Source organism: Anser cygnoides, chromosome 12 (genome assembly GCF_040182565.1).
Source record: "Anser cygnoides isolate HZ-2024a breed goose chromosome 12, Taihu_goose_T2T_genome, whole genome shotgun sequence".
NCBI classification, from domain to species: Eukaryota; Metazoa; Chordata; class Aves; order Anseriformes; family Anatidae; genus Anser; species Anser cygnoides.
Genome location: NC_089884.1, coordinates 15877501 through 15890529, shown reverse-complemented (window position 1 = coordinate 15890529; position 13029 = coordinate 15877501). Strand labels below are relative to the sequence as shown.

Below are 13029 nucleotides of genomic sequence, written 5' to 3'. Positions count from 1 at the left end.
GCCCCGCCAGCCCTGGCCCTGAAGCAACCAACAACACTGTCAAAGGCCACTGCAGGATTTCCTCTCACTTTTTTTTTAATTTTTATTTTTTCATGGACCATCTTAATGTGAAATTTGTTGCTGTAATTAAGCCAGAAGGGTGCCAGGTACCTATGCACGTACTGTGAATGCGCACGTCGTTCTCTACATTTTTACACTGTTATTATACACGCAGTGGGCTGTAATAAATCGGTGTTCACCCAGGAACAGACAGGACTGACAGTGAGTAAATGCCCCGATTAGCATGTTATTGTGACAACTTTGCAGCTCCCCCTGGTTGGTTACCATACATTTGGGATGCCGATGAGATTATTTTTAAGTCTGGGCTAAGCATCGCTTGGTATTTCATGGCAAACGGAAGAGGAGAAGGAGGCAGAATGAAGGATGAAAGGTTGGCTACTCAGAAATTCAACAAACCCGCTGTTTTCATGGTAACTCTTCTGAACAGGTGGCTAAGTAAGCCAATTAAACAGACTTTAAGAACAAATTATGATAGTAATCCATTGTCTGGGATCGTTGAAATGCGCTGGGTGGAATCTCTTCCCCAGAGCTGCCTGAATAATGAAAATCTATTTTGGTGTAATTTTATTGTTTTCCTGTCTTCATTAAATGTTCAGAGAAGGAGCTCTCTCCTTTTTTTCTTTTTTTTTTTTTTTTTTGACTTTTCCTTAGGGGTGAATGGAGGGTGAAGGAGACCAAACATCTTCCACAGTTTATGAAAAACAGCCTTTTTTTTTTTTTTAAATATTAACACGTAAGGACATCTTTTCCTTTAAAAAATAAAAAAATAAAAATACACCAGTTTGCTAATGACATTTTATAACCATTTTAGAGAAGGAAATTTCTAGTATAACTTGAAAACCTTCAATAATATGGTAGACATTAATGAAAAATAAATAAATCTCAAAACGTTTTTGACGGAAACATCTCGATCAACAAAGTGTCTGGCAAGGGCCAGTTAAAAAGTGTGAAACACCAGAGATACCAGCTATGGGCCCTTAGCCCCAGCGGAGGGCTCCAGGGAAGCAGGAGCATCTCTCCAGGGTTGGGGAGAGACCAAGGGAGGGGAGGAGGACACTGTAAACCTTCTGCTTCAACCTCTTGTCCTCAGCACTTTGCATTTCACTGGTGTAGGTTCAAGGCCCTGACAGAAAGGCCTTTGGGTTGAAGCTGGTGGTGTCCAACACAAACCAGCTCCTCCACACAGTCTTGCTCAGGGATGTGCTGGAGGTGATTAAAAAATCACACCAACCGACAGGCACCACTATGGATGTGAAGAAGAGGGCAGTGGAAAATTTAGGCCGGGGTTTTCCAGACAGCCTGGCACCATCTGGGTCTGATTCTGCCCCCACACAGGACAAAAAATGGGCCACACGACTTGGTCAGTGCTGGAGAATGACGGCCACCACCCATCCCAGGACCGTGCCACACACACCCCTCCTCGCCTTCCTCTGCCCAAATCGCCAGCAGCGCCCCTGCCTCTATCAGCTGCATTGCTGCAGGTTGCTGTGGGTCACCTTTTATTTTTTTTCCTTTTTAAATCTGGGACAGAAAAGAGTTCTCCAGAATTATTTCAGGCCATCGTACGGTAACGACTCCGCGTTGCCACATAGGGCTGCATGAACCAGTGACCTAGGGAGAAAATAAATTACATGCAAGCTGAGGGCTGGCAATGGTGAGTGACAGAAGAATGGCACTCCAAATTGTGTTCAAGAGATTCTGTATTCATTTAAGAAATGTGCCTGTTTAGCCAATTTATTCATTTGACAAGTTCCTTTTTAACCATCTTAACTCACCATTTAGCCTACGATGGCCTTCATTAGTTTATTAGATATTCAGCAAAAGAGATTTTTTAGCATAAATACAGTTCCAGAGAGGATTACTGCACAGGGAATCTATTCTTTTAGCCTCCTTATTCGGATATCAAGTATTTGTTGAAATGGTCTCATATTTACTTAGTCCCTTAATGAAGTCTAGAAAAGCTTTTCTGCAAAGGGAATATTGTTTTGTCAAAATTAGCTTACTTAAATAGTTTTCAAAGTCATCTCAGAACAAAGATTTCAAAGATACTGCGCCAGCCTAATATTTACTTTTTACACCGTACAGTAGTTTAGACTTGCCAGGAAAAGTGCACTTGCTTTTTTGTGTTGTTTTGTTTAAATTTCTCTGTTTCTAGTTGTGAGATATATATGTCATTTCTAGGGGTATGGAACTAATTGAGGAATATGTCCTGCCCTTGTTGAGGTGAACAGGGCAGATAAATAAAAACTCCATTGGACATAAATCTCCTCTACTAACATCAAAGAAACAGGATCCTGCTAAGTGTATTTGTATAATGCAGTAATTTATGCAAAAAGCAGCTTTTGTCAGCAATGCAACAAAGCAGCTTTGATAAATGTCCCCTAATTTATTGTCATGTATCTCAAATCAAAGTAAAACATTTACAGCCTGCACACTGAAGGAACCCAGGCCCAGGGCACTTAAAGGGTTTCTCTCCCTCTCCATCTCCCCCCCCCTTTTTTTTTAAAGTACAAAAAGCTAAGTTGGGCAAAAGGTTAAAAAGGCTCTGTTTTGAATGCTAAGTACTTTATACAAATTACAGGAAAAATATTAACGGAGCTGCTTAAAGAATGAGAGAAAAGCCTGTACAAATTCAGATTAAAAAATCCACTTACCTTTTCTCTTATGGGTGATGTTTAACAAATCCTAATGCAGACACTAACTGTGTTTTACAGGGACAATCCCAGCATCCCACGTTCTGAAAAAGGAGTAAAACAGTGACTGGAAAAGGTAAGTGTTTGGCTCCAGTGCTTTGCTGCCCATCCCTCCTACCAGGCCTTTCCCTTGCGGGGCACACTTTAAGTCAGCTCAAACGTGAGATCTCTGGGGGAAGTGTTATCACTGGCCCTGGCGGGGAGTTGGAAACTGGACCCTAGAGGGGGAGAAGGCCAAAGAGCCAAAAGCTGCATCCCCCTGAAGTGCTGCTGTTGTTTCCACGCTGCAGAAGCTCGTTGGCTCAAGCGTCTCCCAACTTCTTGGCAGAATAGCCCTACCTACAGACCCCGTCCCAAGAGGGCCATTTTGTAATTAAAGAGCCTCATTAAGTGGTGTGACTGAGAAGGCGCAGTCTGAAGTGGGGTGGCCGTGATGCAGGGGAGCACTTGGGAGCCCCCGTGTCTGGGCAGGGCGCCTCAGGCCTGGCCTCCGTCAGAAGGTGCCGCCAGGAGCACGCCCCCCCCAGCGCCACGGCCCTCACGGGCAACGCGCGCGTCCCACCTGGCTGCTGCGGGTCGGGCGGCCTCAGGGCGGCCACGTTTGTGTCCCTAGGCTGGGAGGTAACAGGGAGCAGGCCTACGGGGCGAGGGGGTGGGAAGAGAGGAGATGGGACTGACATGTGGGCATGGCCTCTAGCAGTAGGTCCGGCCATGGCGAAGGGGCAGAGGGCACCCTGTGGCCCACGTCTGGAGACAAAACCGGGCACAATCCTCCCCGGGGATCGACATGTTGTCCATCAGTTCTCCTCTGAGCACGCGGGGAGCTTGCTCAGGGAAGGCCTGGAGTCAGCTCACGGCAGGGAGACTGCCGAACGCCCAGCGGACAATAAATTAAAACTACGTGGGCTTTTCAGTCACTCACACTGCCTCCCAGTTAAAAAGACCCAAAAATGGTACGGCTGCTCCTCGAGCCTCTTTGATATTTAGGGGGAGCGATAAATTCCGCTCTGTTTCAGCAGAGATCTAGTGCAGCTCCACATGTCAGATTGCTTCAGAAGTAGACAGCATTTCTATGTTTTTTACTTAGAAAGCTCTGTTTATAATAAACATACAGCTTCAGGAGTATAATATCCTTTGAGTGGAGTTGTTTCAAAGTGTTTTACAACCCATCTGGTAGACTGACTCGAACCATTAGGCGTGTTCTTGGAGAAAATGCTTTATTCATACAGATAGTAGTATGTTTCTGGCATTGCAAACCAGGAGAATGAAACTTTGCAAATCCGGGCCTGCTGCACCATAAAACAGAGACATGAGTTCACTGAGAAAGTGAAAAGGCGACATTTAAAAAAAAAGGAAAAAAAAAAAAAGGAAAAAAGTAGTTTTATTTTCTTTGTGTAGCAGTTGTGCCTGCTGGGAATGGAGTCTGCCTCACGCCAGTGCCACCACTCCTGCGAGGCCAAATCATCGGCACGTGGAGCCCTCACTGCAAATCCCCATGCCTGTCCATCTGTGATGCTGGTCTTAAGACACATTCAGATGGTAAGTCATTAAGTTAGTGTCATAATTACTAGGGTTATCATTAAAATTTTATCAAAAGAATTCTGCAGCCACAATCAGTGAAATGAGAGTTTTGCACTTAGCAAAGCCGATCACAGGTGCTATGTCTGAACCACAGGAACACCTTCGGCAGCTGCAAGGCCCGAGGGGCATTCTGCAGGAACAGGTGGGTTGTATAAATATATTTTTTTATATATATATATATGTCTCTGTGTATGTATGTACACGCACGTGCATAAGTGTAAATAGTTATACATGCATATATGTGGACAGAGCAAATTATGTGTACGTACCTGTACAAACATATGTATAAATATATGTATACATAGACATATACATACACATAAGTCTACATCCATATAGAAGGAGCTAGAGCTATATACTGACAAATGTATATTTGTGTGTGTCATATGATATGTCCATATACCTGTATATAAAGACGTGTGTGTGTGTTTAGCCATGTATACCCTTATCTATGTATCTGCCAGTGTATCTGACCACTGCCTGCATCCCTTCCACTGATGCTACAGCAAAGATGAAGGCTCCAACTGGGGGAGTGCTGGGGTGGAAATGCCTCTGTGCCCGCTCAGTATTTGGGAGCTGTAACAGCCTCTTTATTTTAAAATCAAACCTGTGAGGTCTAATGTGAAGCCACGCTGGCTGCTGGTCAGTTGTCCTGGCTGTCAAGGCAGGGCATCCCCGGGAAGCTGGCAGTATGCTGATGGCAAGAGTAGCTCACCGCAGCACTGAGGGGCCTGTGGCAGTGCCACGGCTCAGCCCCTACCTGAGCAGAGCAGCCGGCAGTGGAGTGGACAACAAAGAGATGGTGAGAGGCGCAGGGCGGGTGGTGGTGAGCCCTGCCTGCTGCAGGAGCCTGCCGGGCCGCAATGGAGAGCCAGCGGAGGCTGGCACACAGGAGGGAGCTGGCTGGGGCCCACATCTGGCCAGGATGCCAGAGAGGTCATGGGAGAGCCTCAAATTAAAGTATTTAAAATAAAGTTAGAGAATGCGTACATGAAAAAGCGGCACAATCAGCAGAGCTTTTCGGCAGGCCTGTCACGTCCAAGTCAGCGTCCTGCAGGTACCAGTGACGCTGCTCAGGTGCAGCACTGGGGTTCGCAGCACAAGGGGTTTGCACCTTGCCTGCAACATGCTGCTGACGTTTTATAGGGCTAATGAGATAGGTGCTAGTAGGTGCTAGTGCGAACACACCCAGTGCACTCAGACCTTCAGACAGTCCTCCTGGATCCTTTTTTTTTTTTTTTTTTTTCAATGATGGGGCTTTGTGATGAAATTTTATCCTGATATGTTTAAAGCAGAGACAGCTGTGAGTAGCTGTTAAATAGACACAAACAAGAGCTCGGGCCAAAATATGCGTGTTCAACACAGCTCTTTAGCTATAAGTTGTGCTACGAGACCACAAAAATGAAGAAACTAAAACATATTAATTGCTTGAAATGGAAACACTCTCTTTTTAAAGTCAGGCACCCTTTTTAAATGTCTTATTTAAGTGGCGCATTGATTTCTAAGTCGCTGAAGCCCCTTTATCTCAGTGCACTTATTTTGTGAGTGGTACGTTTTGACACATGGTTTTGGTTTATTATGTAATGCTTCAATAAATAAATGCAAATTACCAATAATGATCTGTATAATCTGAAACATAACAAAAATCAAACTTTTTTCATGTAAATAGATGGAGAACTTTTTTTTTGTTGTTTCTTTGTCTCATTTTGCAAATTACTCTGTCTGACACAGGTACACATTTCAAAGAAGTTCACATTCAGTGTGAGCAGGACAAAAAAAAAAAAACACAACAAAAACAAATCCCCCCCCCATCTTGGAACGTGTCATTAAAACCACATGGATTTTAAATTCTTGTTCTCATACAGAAAATTGCATTAACAGATTTTGACCTCAAGACTAAGCCACGTTACATGTGTGAAAGGCCCAGCATCTCTGCTCTGATCCGCAGCACCGCTCCTGCATACTGAGTAAGTAACTGCAGCCTACTGATGTAATAGCATCCTGCATATGTCTCATATTAATGGTATTTTCCTAATAGTAATAGCATTAAAAGCCTGTCTACTTTGCTATTGACTTACCCTATTTAGGATAATTTGCCCAGAAAGACTATCCTAGAGCATGTGAACAGCCATATCATTTTATAACACTTAACTTAAAAATATCAAAATCAAAGCAAGCTGACAGTTTGATTCCAGAACTAGTATTTTTCCATTAAAAAAAAAAAATCTGTTGTGTTTCTTGAATAATTTATTATCTGGATTTTTGTTGTATTTTCCACATGGAATTGATGAAGAAAAAATACTTTTTTTTTTCTAAAGAAAGTTTGGACGAGCGAAAATTCACACATGGAAAACAAATGAGCATCGGGAAACACTCCTCATAGCTAATGGCTACTTGGTATGTCGCCAGAATTCATACAGATCCTTAAAATCAAGTAAATTATGCCCGTAGTGATAGCTCCCTTTCGCTGGAGTCCCACAACAAGCACCAAATGGTGGAGCGGAGCAGAACTGCCAAATTCCATTTTTCACCTCCCGATTCCTTTCAATTAAGCAGCCTCATTTCCAGCAGAAGGGCCTATGCATATTTTATGGCACCGCGGCGGGGTGCAGCCGCGCGCCTCTCCCGGCTCGCCGCCGCGCGCCAGGCCCCGCTCGCACACCGCAGGCCCGAGGTGCTCGGCCCTGCTCGCTGCCCGCACGTGCACGCGCCTGCGGCCCAATCCTGCCCACGCCGAGGCCAGGGAGCGGCGGGGGGCTTTGAAGGCAGGGTTTGGCCTGCAGGAGATAAATAAGCAGCAGAGGGGAGTGCAGTCAGGCGCGCGCACACACACACACACACACACACATCTTCGTTAGGCAGCCTGCTGAAGACTCAGGCCATGCAAAGGAAATCATCACGAAACGGACGCGTTCCTCTCGTGGTCTGCTCATTTGATAAGGGATCGCACACGTTCAAATCACTGGCGAACGCAGAAGTTAAGAAACCTGCTGCTCAGTTAAACAACTGGTGAATTTGTGCTAGAAAAATTAGGATGGATTATACCAATATCAGTTAAGACTGCAATAAATATTTATAAACAATCTTCCTTGCAAAACGCATCTCTATCATTCATTTCCCTGCGATGAAAAATCTGGAACAATGGAACTAATGACAACATTGTTCCAAAGTTAAATAGTATATCTAATAAGGAAAACACTAAAATGAGCCAAATTCCTTATGAACACAACAGCGAAGCAATTAAAATAAATGTGATTTTCCAGATCAAAACTTCTGGCTGTTAATTGCTATATGGCACCTATCCTAGTCATATGAGTTTCCCTTGCAGCTGTTTTTATTTCATGATCCATGCTGAACTCCCCGGAGCCCAGGCCTGGGCGCTGACACGGAGACAGCCCACCCGAGCACCGGGATTGCTGCTGCCGGACGCCTGCGGATGCCCTCTCAGGACAGGCCTTGGAGGAGAGGCTCTCACCATTTCATTTTGTTGGCCGTGTGGTTCCAAGGCAGAAGCTGCGTTGCCTGCTGCACCTCCTTTTAAATCCCAGGATGACTTTTTTGGGGAGAGGTAAGAAGAGATATCCATCATGTGCTCTTTCCTAATAGTACCTAAATGGTACCGTGCTTCTAATACTCTACACCTGACTGCTTCTCTCACTTTTTTTTTTTTTTTTTTTTCAATTTATGCCCTGCCTGAGTGCAGCAGCCATGGGTAGGGGGTAGGGGGCTGCAGCCTCGGCAGGGCCAGGGCTCTTTAACCCATCTCACGTCACCCCCAGACCACAAACCACACGCTGGAAATCTGGCACGCTCCAGCCAGCTCAGTTGAAACTGTATTTTAGTATCTGTGGGTTATTAATGAGATTAAAGAACTCCGTTACAGGGAATGACAACTGCAGTTTGTCCAACATTAAGCAGATATTGGCATCCTTAGGTGCGAGTCGGGAGGCAGTGATCTCAGATATTGAACGAGCTGAAGCCATGAGCAATATGATATTGATTAGACAATGGGTATTGTATTTACCCACATAGCTTTATTGGGTGAGGCTCAATGTGATGTGTTTTTATTTGGGAAACTTAAGGAAGATAATTAAAAATGTTGTAAGCAGAGCCCAACAGCCTTCGTGCTTTGCTTTTTAAAGGCTGCAGATGTCCTGTCTTCTTTCTTTAAAACTGCATGCACTCCCTCTCCACCTTCCAAAAGATCAAGGGTAATAATAACAACAATAATAATACAGTGTCCTGGAATTTTTCTACATGCCTCAAGAGAACTTTAATTTTTTCCAGAAACTGTTTTCTGATAACAGCCGCCTCTTGGACTTTTCCTGTTACCCAGTATGGCTTTCCAGTGCTGTTGAGGCCAAGTAAAAATGGTGTATTTGGATATCAGGCCTTTCATGTCGAAAACACCTCTCCTGCTAAACAAAGCCTTGTAGAGGAGAACAAAGCCAGTGCCTGGGGTTGGACTGCCCTCCAAGGAAGGAGCACCATGGCACAGAAAGCAGGGGCATTGGGAGCAGCTTTCCCCACTGCTGCCATCATGGAGCAGCGAGCCTGGTGGTACCAGCGGCCTCACAGGGGAGGAGCGAGGCGTAGAGATCTTCCACGTTCATTTTTTAATTTTTGAGCAGTGCTGAGAAGCTGGTCAATCCCAGAGTCATCCAGAGAGAAGGCGTGGAGCTTAGGTAATGCTTTGTACTTCACACATCCATAATGGGCACACGTTATGTCTCTGGTACTGCAGAATGCAGGCCGGCCTCCGTGCAGGAGGCCAGCCCTCGCTGCCCTCAGCCCTGCCTCCCTGAGGCTGCCACGCCATGAGGTACGCTGGGCAGCCCCGACCCGATGGGCAGGGAGTGCCACGAACTGTGGGCACCCCAGCACGCGATGATGGGGGAATGCCTTTGGGAGCCTCACACCCAGCGGTATCTCCACCCAGCAGTCCGAAGCACCCCCAGCGAGCACGTCCTGCCAGCCTGTTTTGCTGTTTCTCCCATCGATTGCATTCCCTTTCCCCGAGGCCTTTTTTTTTTCCTTTTTTTTTCTTCTTTTTTTTTTTTTTTAATTGTATTCCCACAGCAATACCGCGGTTGCCAGCCCAGCATCACGTTCCTGCCTTTCATCAGAAGGCTGACTCACAGCATCTTTTAGTTTGGGCTCACTTTTTTTTCCCGTGGTTCCTTGGTCTAAGCAGCTGCGTGCAGGCGCCCAGCCCAGGGCTGAAACCAGCCATGCATTTTCGCCATCCTCCTTGCCCCCGGGAAGCTTACCGTACCGAGGCTGTTTAACCTGAGGTGTCACAGCTTAGCATTTCTCCTCCCTCCATGGGTGGCTGCTGCTCTAATTCCTCAGGCTTCTGGCCACGGGCCTTTTAATATTTTCCTCCAGTTTGGTCCACCTACGGTGCACCAGAGCTGCTGCCGGCCCCGGTCCCATTGGGGAGGCAGCTTCTTGCAGCCACCGCTGCCTCCTCCGCTCTCCAACCTGATGCTTTCCAGCTCCGGGCTTTGCAAGGGGAGGCAGAGGCAGCATGTGCCGAGCCTCCATCTGCACCACATCATGGGAATACAAAATGGCACCGAGTCCTACTTCTCCTCATTAGATGTGGGCAAACTTGGCTGGAGCACAAGTGTGAAAGCTCATCTTTCTTCAGCTGCTTGTAATTCGGGCTTGAGCAAGAGCATTATTTGGGGCTTAAGTCAGTCTTCTAAGTAGGTCACAATTCTTCGCCTAGACCCAAATTCCTGTCTATGACTTCTCAGAAGCATGGATCCTTACTGTCTCTGGATTTGTGAAACACCTTGGGTGCCCTCTTATCAGCTTCATCAGCTCCTCAAATGAATCCACAAAACAGACAGACACTAACTTGCTGCCTGCTTAGGGGTCAGACTTGGAAAAATTCCTCTGCCTTGGGTGGCAGCCATTTCTCTGTCTCATTTGCATGGCTGATTTTCCCAATTTAGTGATACTCCACTACTAGCCCTGTAAAAAGGTAAAAGGACACATCCTGCAACTCCTATGGTCATTGCCTCAATGGGAGGACAAAATGTGATGAAGATGGCCAGGAAGCGCCAGCCCATATGGAGTTGGCTGTCTGAAACAGATGCAGTGCAGTCTGTGCTATAAAATGGAATTCGTTTTAGTGGTGCAGAGACTGATTCCCCAAATCATCACAGCATGTGTTAGACATTAGTCCTAGTCTTTAGCGTAGCACTATAAGGGGTTTGGACACACCCGGTGATAAAATGAGGCGGAAGGGAAGGGAAGGGAAGGGAAGGGAAGGGAAGGGAAGGGAAGGGAAGGGAAGGGAAGGGAAGGGAAGGGAAGGGAAGGGAAGGGAAGGGAAGGGAAGGGAAGGGAAGGGAAGGGAAGGGAAGGGAAGGGAAGGGAAGGGAAGGGAAGGGAAGGGAAGGGAAGGGAAGGGAAGGGAAGGGAAGGGAAGGGGGAAGGGAAGGGAAGGGAAGGGAAGGGAAGGGAAGGGGGAAGGGAAGGGAAGGGAAGGGAAGGGAAGGGAAGGGAAGGGAAGGGAAGGGAAGGGAAGGGAGCACAATACAACACCAAACAATACAACATGGCACAATGCAAGGATGGTTTAGAGCTTTTCGCTCACCGCTTTGGCTTTCTGGTAGTTCTGCAGAACAGTTCTGCATGCCTACAGCAGCTCGCAGCCCTGTGTCTGAAAATTACCGTAATTTTCTTTTTTTCAAGCATGTAGAAAGAAAGAAGTTTTACCTCCCTGCCAGTGGAGGGATGAGTCTAGACTTTAACAACATGAATGGGAAACATGACCTAAGCAAACGCCATATCACTCACTAGAGGAGGAGACTTGGAGGTACGTGTGGTTTTAACACTCATTTGGCCAAGGGAGATCATCCATAGTGATGGGTAGTACTCGTTAGCAGCCAGATGTTGGGGCATTTCTCTGCATCACACTTCCAGATGTTTTTTTTTTTCCCCCTTGATTGCAACTTTGGGGTGCAGTGGTGGAATGCTGGAGCTGGATCAGAGCTCGGTTCTGTGGTCACCTTTATATCACTGAAATGAGTTGAAGTGCTATTTTACAATGGATTACAGGATGCCCGCAGCTTTTATGTTTTATTTTTGTTTCTGTGAGGTTATTTTTCACTTCCTCTTCTGAATAAAAAGAAAACAAAATGTTAAATGTCTAATTGAATGGACTGTTGGAAAAGGTGCATAGAAAGGTCTAGCATGTGAACTTCTGTGAAGCAAATGCCTTTGTTTCCAAACAGGCTAGTGATAGCAAATATTTATTGACATTTTCCTTCCATAGGGGCGTTAACAATTATAATTTGCTAGTACGTACCTCATGAGTACTTTCAGGTTTTGAACAGAACATCTGTTGGTCAAAGATGAAAAAAAAATGTTGAAAAAAAAAATCTATTTTTCCAGGGTTATGAATCTAACAGCATCACAAATTATCGCTAGGAAAACAGTTCAAAAGCCTGAACTTGCACTTATGGAAAAAGGAACACAGATAGAGGAAACAGATAAATATGCGTCGTGTTGGTAGGCTTTGTTTTCTGAAATGATATATTGTTCCGGAGAAGCGGTTAACAAACAAATTATTGTCTGTGTCCAGTACAGCCAGATCTTTGGTTCCACCGAACAGATGTTAAGGTGAAGCAGATTAAAGCTTAATTCACAATAGGGCTGCACCACAGGAAAGGTGCCCTAAGTTTATCTATTGTTAAATAATATAATTTATCGTCTTAGAGGGCTACAGAGCAATTGCTGTTCCTTTTCTACTTTTTGAACAAAGATTTATAACATAGATAATCCCCAATTTTAGATATTTGCTGCAGGTTATATTTGAAAGAATTTCCCAAAAGACTGATAACCCCTTTTTTTCCTTAACCACAGTCAAACCAGTGAACTAATATGATGCCTGCTTCAAATAAATGTATTTGCTGCCTCTGTGCATGATAAGTTTTCATTTAGTCTATGATCAGCTGACAGTATGCAAGTTTGCAGATACCAGTAATTGAATACAGATAACCTTGGTTGTTGACCTATGCAGAGCCATGGCTGTCTAGTTTCCATTGTTTCTGTTTTTGCTAGTTGACACAAAACTGATGTGGGCTGAATTTATATATTAGCCATCCATTATAGTGGGAATTGCTTATCGTTGTGGATGGATATTGCAAGAAGTTTCTATTTATTTAACCTAATAAGATCGCAGAAATGAACCTGATTGGGTCCATTCAGGAGCAGAATTAACCCTTATCAGCCCAGTTAATTTCTGCATGGATAACAGAGCATGTAAAGGATGCCTGCCTTATTTCTATTTTTTACATGTTAATTTTATTTTCAGTTAGATGGATTATATCAACTGGCAAAGAATCCGTGCAGTATTGAGAAAGCGAAGTTGAGGGTTGCAAAAGAGTGAAGCAGTGCTGGATATCCAAATCCTCTTGGCTTCTGACCGCAGCAGACAACAGTTCTCCTAGACCTCATTGAAAGCTGTGCCTGAAAAGACTATAAGGTAGAGTTTGCCAAGTGATGACAAGGGCAGTGGCAACGCAGTCCCTGCGAGAACCACATCCTATAGGGCTCACAGCACAGGCTTCGGATCATGTACTGGGAGCTGCTCCTCTGCAGGTGCAGCCGTCTCAAAGCTCCTGTACCTTGCAGCCAGATGGAGGTGCCTTTGGTTGCTTGTTTGTGGCCTGCTTGG

The 13029-nt window shown here is 45.3% G+C and overlaps 1 long non-coding RNA gene across 1 annotated transcript; it reads right to left on the bottom strand.

Moving 5' to 3' along the window:
* Positions 1 to 818: 818 nt before the first annotated feature.
* On the bottom strand, positions 819 to 3820 carry LOC136791811 (uncharacterized). The gene is made up of 3 exons (XR_010834606.1): positions 3316 to 3820; positions 2715 to 2797; positions 819 to 1671 (listed from the first exon to the last, which is right to left on the bottom strand). It is a non-coding gene; the product is annotated as an uncharacterized lncRNA (long non-coding RNA).
* Between the last annotated feature and the right edge of the window lie 9209 nt (positions 3821 to 13029).